At 38.0% G+C, this 17,682-nt stretch overlaps 1 protein-coding gene and 1 long non-coding RNA gene across 4 annotated transcripts in view; one reads left to right on the forward strand and one right to left on the reverse strand.

Moving 5' to 3' along the window:
• The window catches only part of LOC105948047, a 321,644-nt gene that overhangs the window by 56,639 nt on the left and 247,323 nt on the right, over positions 1-17,682 (forward strand). The gene's annotated exons all lie outside the window — the stretch shown is intronic.
• prr16 (proline rich 16) overlaps positions 10,158-17,682 on the reverse strand; it is a 173,923-nt gene continuing 166,398 nt past the window's right edge. The window contains exon 3 of the mRNA XM_018090692.2: positions 10,158-13,301. The gene's annotated coding sequence lies outside the window, so the exon portion shown is untranslated. The remainder of the gene's footprint in view (positions 13,302-17,682) is intronic.

The raw sequence follows: 17,682 nt of genomic DNA on the forward strand, positions 1-17,682 counted from the left end.
GACTTTTTCGTATTTTTGCGATTTTTTTCAGCGCCTTTATGACTTTTCGGAAATTGTTGCGACTTTTTCGTTACCAATACGATTTGCACGAAAAAACGCGAGTTTTTCATAGCCATTACGATGCGCTTGTATCTTGTCGCGACTTTTTCGTATTGAGCGCTCGTAAGCGGCGGGCGAAACTTTCGGACTTAGCATGATTTTGGAAGCCTCCCATAGGACTCAATGGCACCCTGCAGCTCCAACCTGGCCCAAGAAAAGTCACCATATTGAAGCTTGAATGAATCCGAATCTTTCATACTCGGTGCGAAGGCTACGAAAAAGTCGCGACTTTTAGTGCAAGTAGTAACGCTACGAAAAAATCGCCAGATTTTGCGCAACATTCGGAATGGCAACGAAAAAGTCGCGTCAATTTTCCGAAAAATCGCCAAATACCGATCATTACGAAAAAAACGCAATCGGACGCATTCGGCCAGTTCGTGAGTAAGTAAATGTGCCCCTAGGTGTATGTGAGATGTATGTCCTCCTTGTTCTGTAATGTTACTTCACCTTATCCTTACTTTCTGTTTCTGACATCATTTCTATATTGATTGCAGTAAAACTGTCCTCAGACCTAATTTGTGATACGATGCCCCTTATGACACTGTACAGATTGATTTGAATCATGTTCTTGTTGCTTGTGACCTTGGACAAATCACTTTAATTTCCTAAGGCTTAGGGCTGATGGCATATATAATGTGAAAAATGTTGGATAAAATGCTAAGGTGTCACTTCTTGTAAAAGATGGCACATCCACTGCTGTCAGGGGTTCTGTTGTACAAAAATGTCGCCACTGACACAGGTCTGAAGACTGAAATGCACAAGTCTATAAATAAAACTTTGCCAGTAAGCTTTAGGTTACATAGTTACATAGTTACATAGTTACATAGGGTTGAAAAAAGACCTGTGTCCATCAAGTTCAACCCATCCAAGTAAACCCAGCACACCTAACCCACACCTACCAATCTATACACTCACATACATAAACTATAAATACAACCACTAGTACTAACTGTAGATATTAGTATCACAATAGCCTTGGATATTCTGATTGATCAAGAACTCATCCAGGCCCCTCTTAAAGGCATTAACAGAATCTGCCATTACCACATCACTAGGAAGGGCATTCCATAACCTCACTGCCCTCACCGTGAAAAACCACCTACGCTGCTTCAAATGGAAACTCCTTTCCTCTAATCTAAAGGGGTGACCTCTGGTGCGTTGATTGTTTTTATGGGAAAAAAGAACATCCCCCAACTGCCTATAATCCCCTCTAATGTACTTGTACAGAGTAATCATGTCCCCTCGCAAGCGCCTCTTTTCCAGAGAAAACAACCCCAACCTCGACAGTCTCACCTCATAGTTTAAATCTTCCGTCCCCTTAACCAGTTTAGTTGCACGTCTCTGCACTCTCTCCAGCTCATTAATATCCTTCTTAAGGACTGGAGCCCAAAACTGCACTGCATACTCAAGGTGAGGCCTTACCAGGGACCTATAAAGGGGCAAAATTATGTTCTCATCCCTTGAGTCAATGCCCTTTTTTATACAAGACAGCACTTTATTTGCTTTAGTAGCCACAGAATGACACTGCCTGGAATTAGACAACTTGTTATCAACAAAAACCCCTAGATCCTTCTCCATTAAGGATACCCCCAACACACTACCATTCAGTAGATAGTTTGCGTTTATATTATTTCTACCAAAATGCATAACTTTGCACTTATCAACATTGAACCTCATTTTCCAGTTTGCTGCCCAGTTATCTAATTTTGTCAAATCGCTCTGCAAAGCGGCAGCATCCTGCATGGAACTTATAGTCTTGCACAATTTAGTGTCATCAGCAAAAATAGAAACAATACTGTCTATGCCCACCTCCAGGTCATTAATAAACAAGTTAAACAGCAAAGGCCCAAGGACTGACCCCTGCGGTACTCCACTAACCACACTGGTCCAATTAGAAAATGTTCCATTTACCACCACTCTTTGTACTCTATCCTTCAGCCAGTTCTCTATCCAATTACAAATATTATGTTCTAGGCCAATATTCCTTAATTTGATCATTAACCTTCTGTGAGGTACTGTATCAAACGCTTTAGCAAAGTCCAAGTAGATGACATCAACTGCCATTCCAGCATCAAGGTTCCTACTCACCTCCTCATAAAAGGCAACTAAATTAGTCTGGCAAGATCTGTTACGCATAAAACCATGCTGGCACAAACTAATAGTATTGTGAACTGCAATGTATTCAAGTACCCTATCCCTTATTACCCCTTCCAAAAGTTTTCCTACTACTGATGTCAGACTAACAGGCCTATAGTTTTCAGGCTGAGAACGGGATCCCTTTTTAAATAACGGCACCACATTAGCAATCCGCCAGTCTCTTGGCACCATGCCAGACCTCAATGAATCCTGAAAAATTAAGTGAAGAGGTTTGGCAATCACAGCGCTCAGCTCATTTAATACCCTGGGATGAATCCCATCCGGCCCTGGACCTTTGTTTACCTTTACATGTTCAAGTCTCTTTTGAATTTCCTCCCGAGTGACCCATGCGTCAGTAGCTAAATTACTAGAACTGGGCATATTACAAGGGAAGCCTTCATTATCTGGCTCCTCAGATGTATAGACAGATGAAAAATAAGAGTTCAAAATTTCAGCTTTTTCCCCGTTTTCATCAACCAACGTACCCCCCCGTGATAATAAAGTTCCCACCCCTTCTTGCTTCATTTTTTTACTATTCACATAATTAAAAAATAATTTTGGATTCTTTTTACTCCTAGCTGCAATATCCCTTTCCATCTCTATTTTAGCTTGCCTGATAGCTTTTTTGCATGCTTTATTTGCTTCCTTGTACCTGATGAAAGTTTCCGCTGTCCCAGCTAACTTGAATGCCCTAAAAGCACGTTTTTTCTTACCAACCTCGACAATAACACTTTTATTCAGCCATAAAGGTTTTGCTTTGCGATGCCTCTCCTTGCTTACAAGGGGGATATACTGTTGTGTATACCTACAAAGCAATGTTTTAAAGATGTTCCATTTTCCTTCTGTGCCTAACCCCATGAAAAGCCTTTCCCAGTTGACACATTGCAGAGATGCCCTTATACTGGCAAAGTCTGCACGTCTAAAATTGAGTGTTTTAGTTACTCCCTTATAGCGCTGTCTCTGCAGCATTATCTCAAAGGAGACCATGTTGTGATCACTGTTCCCCAAATGCTCACCCACACAAATGTTAGAGATAAGTTCATTATTATTAGAAATCACCAGGTCCAAAATAGCGTCATTCCTAGTGGGTTCTTGAACTGCCTGAAATAAAAAGTTGTCATTTAGCATATTTACAAACCTACTAGCTTTTTCTGACTTAGCCACCCCATTACTCCAGTCAATGTCCGGATAATTAAAGTCCCCCATAACAACAACTTGACCCAGTTTTGAAGCCTCCTCCATTTGCAACAATAGCTGGGCCTCATCCCCCTCATCTATACGGGGTGGTTTATAACATACACCAATGATCATTTTCTTTGTGACCTTCAGCCCTACTGAAATTTCTACCCAAAGAGATTCGACGTTTTCATTGGTAATGTCTTTATTACATGGCTTTAAGTCTGACTTTACGTAAAGACAAACCCCTCCACCCTTTTTAATCTCTCTGTCCCTCCTAAAAAGTGTATAACCATTTAAATTCACAGCCCAGTCACATTTATCATCCCACCAGGTCTCATTGATACCTATTAAATCATAATTTTCAATACATGCAATAGCTTGCAGCTCCCCTAATTTACCCGACAAGCTACGCGCATTAGCCAGCATGCAGCGGAGATTATTACTTCTCCCTCTGATGTTTACATTAGCTAAGGGAGAATTAGAGCTAAGGCAATTATGAGACTGCTTTCCTTGTAACGGAAGCTCCTTATCTGATAAACTATATGCCCCCCTCATTCCTCCCCCACAACCCTTTGCTAGTCCCCCTACCCCGTCTACACTAATTTTCCCATGGAATTCTAGCTCACCCACCCCCCCCTTGTCTAGTTTAAACACTCCTCCAACCTCTTAACCATTCTCTCCCCTAGCACAGCAGACCCCCTTCCATTGAGGTGCAATCCGTCAGGGCTGTATAGATTGTACCCCAAGGAAAAGTCAGCCCAGTGCTCTAGGAACCCAAACCCTTCCTTCCTACACCAAGACTTTAGCCACGCATTTAGCTCCCTAAGCTCCCGCTGTCTCCCTAAACTTGCACGTGGCACCGGCAAAATTTCCGAAAAAATGACATTGGAGGACCTTTGCCTAATCTTAGAGCCTAGATCCCTGAACTCACTCTTTAAAGTCCCCCACCTACCGTTCATTTTGTCGTTAGTACCGATATGTACCAAGACAGCCGGGTCATGCCCAGCCCCTCCCAATAATGTGTCAACCCGATCAACCACATGCCGAACCCTGGCACCAGGAAGACAGCAAACTGTCCGGTTGAAGCGATCCGCTTGACAGATTACCCTGTCCACTTTCCTAATGATCGAATCCCCTATAACCACCATCTGTTTAGGCCTAGCTCTGCTCTCCTCCCCACCACTACTAGTGAAACTGGTCTCCCGGCTGTTAGAGAGATCAGCCTCACCTAGAACCGCCAATCCAGAGTTCACACTCCCATCTTCTTCACACAATCTGGCAAATCTGTTGGGATGCGCAAACCCTGGAGCAGCCTCCCTTTTCCTTTTCCCCACACTAGATTTTCTAACTGTCACCCAGCTTACTGCCCTATCATCCTTTTGCTGCTCCCCTCCCCCCCTACTATCTGACCCCACTAGTTCTTGTTCAGTTAACAAGAGACCCCTCTCAAGATTGTTGATTGAACGCAGTGTTGCAACGTGTTCCTCTAGGGCTCTAACGCGAGCCTCTAAAGTGGCAATTCGCTCACATCCACAACAGAGGTATGCACTTTGGAACTGTTGTTCCACAACTGCATACATGTGGCAGGCTGTGCACTGTGTCAGACCTTCAATGTTGCTACCACTCATTCTCCCAGTTACAAGAACAGTTAAACAAAAAAAGGTGTAAGGACTTGTAGTAAATACCTTGTTTTACCTTGTTTTTAACTCCCTTAGTGTTTAACTCCCTGAGTTTATAACTCCACTTACAGAGTCCCACTTAAAGAGCAATCACTTACAGAGCACCTATCACCAGAGCAAGCTCCACTGGACTGCCTGTGGTTCTATTTATGCAGTCTGTAAAGGTGAACTAATCAAACCCCACCCTCCTCAAGCTGAGGGTAATTACAAGGGAATGTAACCTGCTGTAAGCCTATGGATCCCACAAACTTTGTAAATTAGCTCCAAAAACAACAATTACTTATGAAAAAAATAAATAAAACCCAACAGTAAAAAAACACAATGGTTTTGATAAAGTTAGTAAAGAATACTTATCCCTTTTTAGTTGAAATGAAAGCAAGTTGATTCAACCAGCCACCAGCCTGTTAGTAAGCAGCTCACTGGACTGCCTGTGGTTCTATTTATGCAGTCTGTAAAGGTGAACTAATCAAACCCCACCCTCCTCAAGCTGAGGGTAATTACAAGGGAATGTAACCTGCTGTAAGCCTATGGATCCCACAAACTTTGTAAATTAGCTCCAAAAACAACAATTACTTATGAAAAAAATAAATAAAACCCAACAGTAAAAAAACACAATGGTTTTGATAAAGTTAGTAAAGAATACTTATCCCTTTTTAGTTGAAATGAAAGCAAGTTGATTCAACCAGCCACCAGCCTGTTAGTAAGCAGCTCACTGGACTGCCTGTGGTTCTATTTATGCAGTCTGTAAAGGTGAACTAATCAAACCCCACCCTCCTCAAGCTGAGGGTAATTACAAGGGAATGTAACCTGCTGTAAGCCTATGGATCCCACAAACTTTGTAAATTAGCTCCAAAAACAACAATTACTTATGAAAAAAATAAATAAAACCCAACAGTAAAAAAACACAATGGTTTTGATAAAGTTAGTAAAGAATACTTATCCCTTTTTAGTTGAAATGAAAGCAAGTTGATTCAACCAGCCACCAGCCTGTATGACCCCGTCATACAGAGAAACACTTATTATGTATTAATTACTTTTTATTAGTTGTTTGCCATTACTGTAATATCTGATTGCTGTCTGCCCTTGCAAGATACATTTTCGCTGAGCAAAATTTAAATTTTGTTAATTTAAATTTAATTTTGTTAAAGTTCGGTATATAAGCCTATTTACAAATACAAAAGACTTTGTATTTTTATTTTTTGTATCATTGGGTAAATTTGAAAAATCATAATTACTAAGTATTACTTTTTCAGTATTTATCTGCCTAACAAATTTTGAATTATAACCACAGGTACTCCTTTTAAGGAAACACTATATAGACTAATGGATATGACTCATAAGCATTACTGGTGTGGTCACTGGAACAGGACTGTAAATGAAAATAGCAAGTGATATCTCTAGGTTTCCATTGCCTGTACAGAGCGATTCCATCCATTTAAGTCAGTGTATGCATCCACTGTACCAAGCAAAATACTTTAGGGGAAAAACCAGACATTTTGAACTTTTATTTTTCATCTGTCTATACAACTAAGGAGCCAGCTAATGAAGGCTTCCCCAATTCTAGTAATATAACTACTGATGCATGGGTCACTCGGGAGGCAATTCAAAACAGAATTGAACATGTAAAGGTCCAGGACCGGATGGTGTTCATCTCAGGGTATTTAACAAGCTTGGCACTGTGATTGCCAAAAATTTTAACTTAATTTTTCAGGATTCATTGACGTCTGGCATGGTGCCGAGAGACTGGCGGATTGCTAATGTGGTGCTGTTATTTAAAAAAGGATCCCATTTTTTGCCTGAAAACTATTGGCCTGTTAGCCTGACATCAGTAGGAAAGCTTTTGGAAGGGGTAATAAGGGAGAGGATACTTGAATATATTGCAAATCACAGTATTATAAGTTTGTGCCAGCATGGTTTTATGTGTAACAGATCTTGCCAGACTAATTTAGTCGCCTTTTTTGAGGAGGTGAGCAGGGACTTCGATGCTGGAATGACATTGGATGTCATCTACTTGGACTTTGCTAAAGAATTTGATACAGTTCCACACAGAAAGTTAATGATAAAATTGAGAAATATTGGCTTAGAACTTAATATTTATACTTGGATAGAAAACTGGTTCAAAGATAGATCACAAAAAGTGGGTCTACCCCGGGCTGGTGCGGTTTTCTTCTAACAGGGGCACCAGCCCGGGGTAATCGGTAAGCGATTAAAGTCACTTGGGGGTGCCTAATATTTTGGCACCCCCAAGTGACTTAGCTTTTCTTTCTCCTTTAATTGGTGCACAGTTCAGCAGAAGAGGCAACATTAATGCATTGGCACTTAGATTAACTATAAAGAAATGCATTGTCAGATTGGCTTAGTTGGGCCCACCTCCAGGGCACCTCCCCACCACCCCCTTATTAAATAATTATTTAGTTGTATCTCACTTGCGGCTGGATTCATAAATGTCCCTCATAAACTCGCGGCAATGGGACAAATCTGAGAGTTATGTTGCTAAAGTGATTTATATAACACTATTCATGTATTATGAGCAATTCTGAGATTTTTGTCGCTCACACATTGCACTGGAAATCTGTGCGCCATTATCCTAAAATCAGGGGGACCATTTTACTTAACTATTGATAAATTACTATTTAGTCTGAAAGGTTTATTAACATTTACTACACTGCCCCTGGAGATACCTGTGACTGATTTACCAATGAGACTGAAAGTGATAAATAAGAAAGCTTAGCTAACGCAGAGTAAACATATGCTTTACACAAAATACATAAATATATCAACTCTGAACCAGCTGGTATGATAAGGGGGTAATAACATGATGACAGCTTCTCTTTAATTTCTAAATGTTTGGTTTAAATAACATATAGAGGAAAATATTTGCATTGGGATTGTTTTATTAAGTCTGCCAGTTTTTGCTGTCGAGTGACATCACATTGTGAGATGAACAAAGAGCAATCAGTGTGCATAAGAGCAAACACAAAAGCACAAAATGCAATTTAATTGAAAATAGAGAGCCCGGCAAACTGCATGGAAAACAGATGATAACCAGTTCACTTTAGATCTGAATGTTCCCTGATTACCATCTACCACCCTAAGTCAAAGTTTCATTAAATTAAAGCAGCTTAGAGACATCAGAGCAGGAGACATAAGAGAAAATGAATTAGGTATAAAAAAATGAATTGGATGACAGTTTTCAGACATTGTACAGAATGGGAGTGAAGCTTGATTTCCAAGAATGATTTGAACATTTAATTAAGGCAAAGAAGTGTAGGCGACAAGGAAGACTGAAAGGTAGAGAAAGGGGTATTTTAATTACCAAAGAGATATTGATTTTTTTATTCAGAAGCATAAGAGGCAGGTTAGAAAGAAAACAAGTAGTCTCTCTCAAGGGGGTTATAAAAATAATTTAACAATCTATGGTACTTGTGAAGCAATTATCGCAATAAAAAAAGAAAATGTTCTTCAGCTTATAACTGCCAACTTTACATTCAAAAGTCTCTCTGGTCCTTGGGTGACATCTGTAATATGAATCCTGAGATTGTCAATAGTCCCTCAAGAGCTGTCAATGACAATGTACCCCAAGAACAACTAGTATAATGCAAAAAGGCAGACAGGCCTAGAGCAGCAATGTAGCAGCCTGAGACAGGATTGATGGACTGTAATATAGGGACAAGCAGACTATAAGAACAGCACCAGACAAGACCAGGAACTAAAACATAGCTAGAGTCCATGAGATTCAAAGGAAGAAGTGCAGGTGTAAAAATAGGTTTAGGTGAACCAAATGGAAGAAACTGTGGTCTACTCTAGGAATTTGATATGGGTTACAGGGACCTCTGGCAAAAGCAGCAGGAAAAACTTACCAAAGATGAAATAGTTTACTGCAGGACCATCCACTGGGAGACCTGAGGGCCAGATGTGGCCCTTCAAAGGATTTTATGGTGCCCAGTCTGTTCAGGGGTTCCATAGACTTCACTATATGACATCATAATTTTTATTGTATTTGGCCCACTGCTGCAAGTAAGCACTAAAAGGTTTGTGATCTAACAGGAAAACAAGATGAAGTTTTGCTTCAACTCCACACATAACAGCAATATGAATGTGTAGGATGTCCCTTAACACTCTACTGCAAAAGAAAGGGCTAAAACTTCATTGTAAACCTTTAAATTAATTTATGAACAAAATAACATTCTGGTAGGGAGACATTGTGGGCTTCACCATTCCTCTGTGTTTGCCTAGAAGTTGTACCAGGCCCTTGTATAAGCAAAGCTAAAACTAGAGTGGGTTTGTGATCAAAATTACTGTGCCAGGATTGCGAAGTACTACAGCCAAGTAATAAAAAAGTCTTATAACAACTATGTGATTGGCTAATTGTTTGTATTTGTGCGCTTCAAGTCCCTGCTTTTGCCTCTGTGGGTATGACGTATGGTATGGTAGTTAACTGGTCCTGTAAATGAAAATCGTAATCAGTGATGAGCAAATTTTTTCTCCAGGCATGGATTTGCAGCAAATTTCTGCATTGGCAAATTGTTTCCCAAAATTTTGCCGCAAAAGTTTGCGGTTGCGTCTAAAAAATACACAATCATGTCAAAAAAAGGATGGGCATGTCAAAAAAGGCTCGCAAATGTTTAGCCATTTTGCTAATTTTTCCATAGTTTCCTGAATTTTTCACCAAATCAAAATGGGTCAGATTCACTCATCACTAATCGTAATTGGTACGTATTGGCTGATACTTCAGTAAGGTCTGTCATATGTGTATGACTGCAAGTCTGTCTTGTACAGTAGACTACTATAAATTACCCCATTGTTTCGCTCTGTAATCGGTCTAGTCCAACTGGCGCATATATTTTGATAGAAGTCTTTAGGCCACTCTAAGAAGTCAGTGCTGGAATGCGCTAGCTAAGGGTAATTGCTGTTTGCTTTCTTCAGGATCCAGAAATGAAAATAGGGTTACATTGTGTCTGAGACAACAAATTCCAACAACATTATCAGCTTAAATAAGAAATAATCCATATACTGGGCAAAATAGTTCTCCTAATATAAAACAATAGCCTTCATTTGTATCAAAAAGTTAAAATTCCATTTTATTGAAAAATAACTGCAAAATTATACATTTATTTAGGTACCAGCATTTCATTTCATCATACATCAACTATTCATAAAATGTCTGTGTTTGTGGAGACTTTGATCCTAAAGTCACACTCGGTGCATGGCTATTATACTGGCAAGTCAACCATGGTATCTCATATATATTCCAAGTCGACAGGTCCATCCCGTCGCTGTATCGATAAAACAGAAAATGTGAAATGAACGCTTAAGGGCCTAGTTTCCAAAAGTTGAGAAGGCAACATTTCTTCATTCTTCTCATTTGGTGGCGCCTCTTATTCTTCCCACTAATAATGTTTCAGACCTGACAATCCTGCACATTCAGTTAAATACATTTGCATAAACGTTCGCTACCGTTCCCCCAAATCATCCAAAAAGTTATGTGAATAGCAGCTGTAGGGGAAGACTAAATAGGAGTGGGAGGGAATGTCAGAGTTTACATTTTCATTGATGCTGCTGGGGCATTAAGATAAGACACACTATAGTGTATTTCAGTATTACAAAGCAGTGAATGGGGGTGGTTACTGGTATGGTGACAGAGAAAAATATGGCATGAATCTGAGTGCAAAGAAAGGCGAATGGTGCATTGGGAAGGGAAGAGAGAACATCACAGGGGAAAAGAGGTTACCATCAGTCCCCGTTTCAGGGGGACTGACTGTGTTTCAGATTCCATGTTCCCATGGAAAATTGACCACAACAAGTGTCCCAGTTTCTGAAAGTTGTACCCATGGAAATTGAGCTGCCCATAGCCAATCATTGCTATTCCATGACAGGAGGAAGGAGTGATCTTCTGTCACATGACTCTCTTCCCTCCCACATCCTACAAACTTATCACACCAGCTTTCCTGTTGCTGAAGGAAAAACTATTTATAAAATTATTTTGGATCTTTTTCCCATTAAATATATTTAAATTGAAATATGTGAGTGTGATACTGAGCAGGTGTATGACAATGGGGGAGTGGCCAAAAGTGGGTGTGGCATAAAAATGTTGAAAGCCCCTTTCTTATTCGGATTTCAATTTGGATATCTGGTAACCTTAGAGAGGGGGAAGTAGGAGAGAGGATTGAGACAAGTGAGGAGAGAAAAAAGGTAAAGACATTTAAAACAAAAGGAATAGAGTGACAAGGTAAATAGAAAATGAGAAAAGAGGACACTGCAGAATACAAAACATGGAATTATCAGATACGGAGGAGTTAAAAGGTAAGTTACTATTCCAAATTAGAAATTAAAAATGCAGGTGGTTGGGGAGCACTTGCATGGTTTGCCTATGCCTGGCACTACTGAATTCACAAATACATTTTAACAGCATTTACAAGTTTTTATCAGTATGGCTTGAATGATGACATAGGCCTGTTACTTTATGGCACAAAGTTATATAGGAGAAGTATTAACTGATTAATCATTTGTATTGTTTATTCTACAGTTATACCATCTTTGCAACCATGAAATGAAATTGTTTGCAGTGCCACAATTAATGAAACACTTTCTTCATCCACAACTTTAAAGAAATGGCCTATTAAGGGAATGCTTTTACTCTAAAGAAATAAAAGGGTTAAAAAAAAACTGGAGAATAATACCATCAGCTATACAATGTGTTAAATGCAACACATACATTTCAGTAACTTGTAAATTAGACATTGAAGCTTTGCTTGTGAGATCTGACCTACAAGTCAACAGATATTCTTGCATTCCTTTATTACCAGCAAACTTACACCCGTCGTATTAAATTATCAAAATATTTTTTACTGAAATTTATAAGTGAAAAATATTTATTTTCAATGTTTACATGTATGCAAGTAGAAATATATTTTATAATTATACAATTTTATATAGTATTTATATTAAAGCTTTTAGCCTGAAGATTTCAATGACCTGACATGATTGGCTTATTTTTTGCATTTTGAAAAAAAAAAAAATAAACTCCTGAATTCATAGTAAACATAAACTAAAAAGAAAGAACCTTCCATAAAAACATAAAGAGAAACGCTAGAGGATATAAACAGAGGATACAATGTCACTTTCCAACATATATTTTGATTGGTGTTGGATGAAGACTAAAATATATTTAGCTGGTACTAATTTCTATACAACTTTTCACGTCCCTCCTTGGCAATAACTGTTAAAATAACAACAATAATTACAATTAAATGTTTTAATTAATGAGAATGAAAACAAGTTTCTTGGGAGAATTAATTAAGCCTGAAAGTGCCTAATGAACACTAACAAATGGAGACACACGCTAAAATGAAATCTTGTGATTATAAGGCAATATCAGACGTCATCAAATAAATATATTTATATATATCTGCAAACTTTTGATGATTTGTGTGTGTATGTATATATACATAAGGGTTTCCATAGCAACATGTAAGGAGGCAGGTTTCATAGTAAGATAAAGGGGATGAGGCGTCCATGTTAGAACATTCTCAGATGTCTTGCAAGCCCCTAAATGATGCACTATGTAATTTTTCCTTTTCCGACCTTGCAAACAATGGCACATAGCATTACCCTGAATGGAACTGACAGTGCAAATATTTTCAACATGCATTGAAAGCAGTCCGCAACATTGGATGTTAAGCTGATAATGAATTTAAAGAAAGTGATAGAGATACAGCACTTTTCATTGTCGGCTCTACTCCTTTCTCGATTCATCTATGGCTTTATATGGCACAGCAGAGACTTTCTCAACTGTTATCACAGTCATTTACCATCCAGGCCACCAATATCCTTTATACCAGGATTGTTGTCCAGGTTATCCTCCAAATTAAGAGGCTCAGTGATGTTTGAGTTTGACATATATCTGTTCCACTGAAGTGCTCCAGTACATACCCCAATAATTGTGTAGTTGTTACTATCAGTTTTACATTGCTTTCTAGAGATGATTTAAGGCTGTGATTCTAGATTCTAGGTCTTCATAGTGGATTTGAGAGAAATCAAGCAGAGTGCTTCATATCATTGTGCTGAAACTTCAGTGACATAGAAGGATGTCTCTTGTGGCTTTTCCCCCCATTTGTCACCCTGCACAAGTCATAATGAAGTATGTAAACTTAAGATACATATGAATGAAAGAGCCGATGTTTGAAGATACTTTCCCACCTCAATGATCTGCAATAAAGAAAAAAGCATACGCTAAATTAGTATCTTATTGCATACACAACATAGGTATACAGTAGATAGGAGTAAATACCTTGATTCAAGAGTAAAATAGTTTCTTTGCAAGCTTCTTAAAAAACAGTGTCCAATCATAGTGAAAACTCAAAGTCATCTATATTTATTGGAGTAGTTTTAATAGAAACAATTATTTACATAAATGTTTTTATGAAGACAAATTAATGTGGTCTTTGCATAGTGAAATATAATCAGATCAGTAATAATTTGTGGTTGGGCTTCATTCACATTGAAAATCCTAACTATTTTTCATTTTTTTTAGTATATACCCTTTTTTGCCATGAGTCCCTTTTTTTTTTGGGATAAGCTGGGCTCACATTATGTGCATAAATACTGTCTAAACTGACAAAAATAATTCATATATATTTGTATTTGTGTGTTAACCAAGAAACGCCTGATTTCACTGTTTGAAAGAAAACCATGCAAAGTAAGGTAAGGTTTATATATTCATTTATTTCTAGCCGTTTAGACAGTCTCTATGCAATTTATTTTAACATAAGCCTAACTCAATGTAATCATATATCATATGTCACCTTACTCAGACTAAGGTCAGAGGCCATTTAACCTGTCTGTATTTTGGGTGTTTTTGTACTTTGGGATTAAACCCATGGAGACACGCAAGCCAACCCTGCAGCCTGTGTATGTATCCATTTTATATGAACCCTATAACTCCTTAAGTCTGTACTCAGTAGTTATCAGTGTTTGTTAAAGGAGATACAAACCTCTCCCAAATAGATTTTGTAAATGCATCCTAAGTGTTTTCCTGTGGAAGCTCTTTCTCTGCATGCATCTTGGGATACCATGGTGTTATGTTGGGCATGCAATCATCGCAATAGATAGACAGTAGGCAGGGGGTGAAGAAAGTATTTATATTCTGCTCATACCTTTAAAGAAAGGTGCTTAACTCCCTCTATCTATCTAATCTAACAACCTGGGGTGGGCAGCAGAGGGTTATAAGGGATAATCTGGTCTGCATGGATAATGATAAGTTGCCCCCAGCACTAGGAATGAATAGGAAGATGGAAAGGCAGAGAAAGCACTAAACACAAACAAGTAAATAATTCATGGAAAATATGCTCAGGAGAGCACTTAGGACGCTGTACAAAATCATTATAAAGGTGTCATTTTTCTCTCCTGCAGAGTATTTGCGTACTTTAGAAATGGAACATAATCATCTGTTTATTGGTCTGAGATTTTTGGAGCCCCCGTAGCATTATGCAGTATTTAACAATGACCTTCATACCATGCAATTTAAATTAACATTTTCTGTAGCTGAATTAACTGCTTTTGAATGCCTGTGCAATGCATTGCAACACTTTGCCTGAAAAATATTTTCAGAAATATTCATGCTGGCAACATTTCATTTTCTATTAGTTTCATAAATACTTTGTTGCCTGTGTTATATAACACATAGCCCAGTAAAGTAACATAATAATGCATAATTTCAATCTTCCAGTCACTACACACAGCACTACAGGGTAACTAAAATGATGTTTTAAAAGGAACTGGGTCCCTAAGGACAAATTACAAAAACAATTTCTCTGTTAGCTGACATTGAGTCTCTTTAAGATGCTGATGCATATCCATATAAAACCATAAGCAGCACATTTGTATTTAATAAGCAGGTCTTGTACCACAACTAAAAAAAAACCCTTCGAAACATTTCAAGTACATCAGTGCCTTAATGTGGCCGCTGTATACCATTTGGATTAGGCATTTTAATATTTTGTAGCACAAACCAGAAAAACTGAAAATGTATTTTCCATTTCAACTGTACCAGCCTTAAAGCAAAAAATCTGAATACTTATGAAAGACAAGGGTCAAATGAACAATTAGACAAGGGAGATGCAGTCCTAGGATTTATTAGTTCAGTAGGCTGGGTCCTAATGCAATGTAGTGGGGCAAAATTAAATTTGCTGATCTCCTCTTTGTTGTTAGGCATTGCAAGTAGCAGCTTTATTTCTTGCTCCACTCTGGAGAAAAGATCTAGGGCCCATTAGACCCTTAGTTTAGTCCTGTAAAGAACAGCAGTTTTTTATTTATTGCTATGTCTTTATTTTCTTGTACTTTCTGAGAAGCTAAAACAAATACTATATGCTATATTTATTTTATATTGTCACTGGTTACATCCTTTGGGATAGCCTAAAGTTCAAGGTATCTTGAGTCATGTAATAATCCATTGAACATCTTAGAAGCTAAACCCTGCAGTCACTTTCCCATTCCCTGTTTGGTTGGGATTTCATTGTAATGCTGAAGGGATCCTTCCAGACCAATCCCTGTCTGACAGTGCAGATGCCTACCATAGGCAGTGTCTTCCATTCATTTGAAAGGGAAATTACAGCAGGCACTAAAGGGTTGTGCTGTGCTGTGAGTCTCCCTGAAACTGCAACAACCTTCAAAATGAATTAACATGAATAATAAAACCTTTAAGATTTTAATGTAATGAATTTAATCATGTAGTCTAAATACTGTATGATATCCTACCTATAGGTAATAAGTGCACATTTTATATTTGTGTAAGCTAAAGGTACAAAACACACTAGCTAGTTCAGCCTGAACCTAGGGGCAGATTTACTAATCCACGAATTTGAATCCCGAATGGGAAAAATTCGGATTGGAAACGAAAATTTCTGAAGATCACAAATATCTCGAAAATGCTTACGAAAAAATCGTATTAGTCACGACAATATCGTATTGGTGATCCAAAAGTCACAAAATTTTTTGTACCGAACCATTGTAAACAGTGGCAGAGCCTTTCCGAAAATTTTCGCATGGACGCTCGAAAAAGTCACGTGGGCGGGAAAAAATCGGCGAGAATATTCTCGGAGCGTTCGTATGAACGCTCCGAGCTTTTGTGTCTTGGTAAACCTCCCCCCTAGTGTCACATAAGTTATTACTACTGATGCATGGCATTTTTTCTTTTTAAAAATTAGACTAAACTCATTTCCACGAATGTCTGACATTTACAAGTCTGAACTCAAAAAGTCTGCACCGGAAAAGGTCACAACACTTTTCAAACTTGTCACACCATAGCCTACTTTTTTTCAAATTGTCACAATTGCCATTGACTTGGCAAGTTTTAGCAGGTGAATTGCCGGATTCAAATTTTTAGCTGTTTTCACACAAAAAAATTCCTGACTTTTTGACACAAAAAAATCCAAGTGTTTCTCCACTTAGTGAAGAAACATACTGTATATTTATTAAGCCTGAAGAAAAGAAACAGAGCAAAATTGCTACACAAACCACACATCATATATGGTAGAAGTATACTGGCCATAGTGATGTTTTTATGTGGAATTTATACTTTGTCCTTGTTAGTGAAATGTTATTTATGCAATAAATACATGTAACTGGTTTACACTATGGGAGTGTGCCCCACTTTGTTTTTTAGATGCTACTGTATTTGGTTTACCCTTCTGTTGAGGAGGCTGCTCCCATCTTAACTACAGCATACAACATCAATGTTTGGTACATTCCTTTGAACTACTATTTGCGGACATGGGTGGCTTGTTTAAATTAGCCTTTTTTATCTTTAAGACTTTCTAATTTCTATTTACTGAATTCTGACCTCATTAACTGGGTATTTATCCTAGAGTGAACCTTAAAGGGATTCTGTCATGATTTTTATAGCACACTTTTTATTTCTAAATTACACTGTTTACATAGCAAATTCACTCTACCATTTTAAATGTTATTCTTGAACCAACAAATGTATTTTTCTTTTAGTTGTAATATAAGTGTGTAGGTGCCATCTCAGTGCATTAGAACTGCTTTCAGATAATCTATTTTTTCTCCTACTCCCATGTAACTGGAGGAGTCCCAAGCTGGATTTCTTACTACTTACTATTACTATCTTGCTGCTGGAAGGGGGGTGATATCACTCCAACTTGCAGCTCAGCAGTAAAGTGTGACTGAAGTTTATCAGAACACAGGCCACATGGCTGTAGGACCCTGGGAAATTAAGAATATGGCTAGCCCCATGTGAAATTTAAAAATTCAATTTAAAAAAAAAAGTCAATTTGTGTTTTTGAAAAATTGATTTCAGTGCAGGATTCTGCTGGAGAAGCTCTATTAACTGATATGTTTTGGAAAAAAATATGTTTTCCCATTACAGTATTCCTTTAAGCACCCCCTAGTATTATACTTATAGAATTTCACACTTATAAATATTAGATAGGTGAGTTAATAAGTAAAGTATAACTTAATCCAATTATTTGTGCATTAATTTCCCATTACCTATTATTAACCTTAAATGAATTATAGTTACACTACATCCTAAAGAGAAACACCACATGTATTTGAATGTAAAGCATACGTA

Source organism: Xenopus tropicalis, chromosome 1 (assembly GCF_000004195.4).
Source record: "Xenopus tropicalis strain Nigerian chromosome 1, UCB_Xtro_10.0, whole genome shotgun sequence".
NCBI lineage: Eukaryota > Metazoa > Chordata > Amphibia > Anura > Pipidae > Xenopus > Xenopus tropicalis.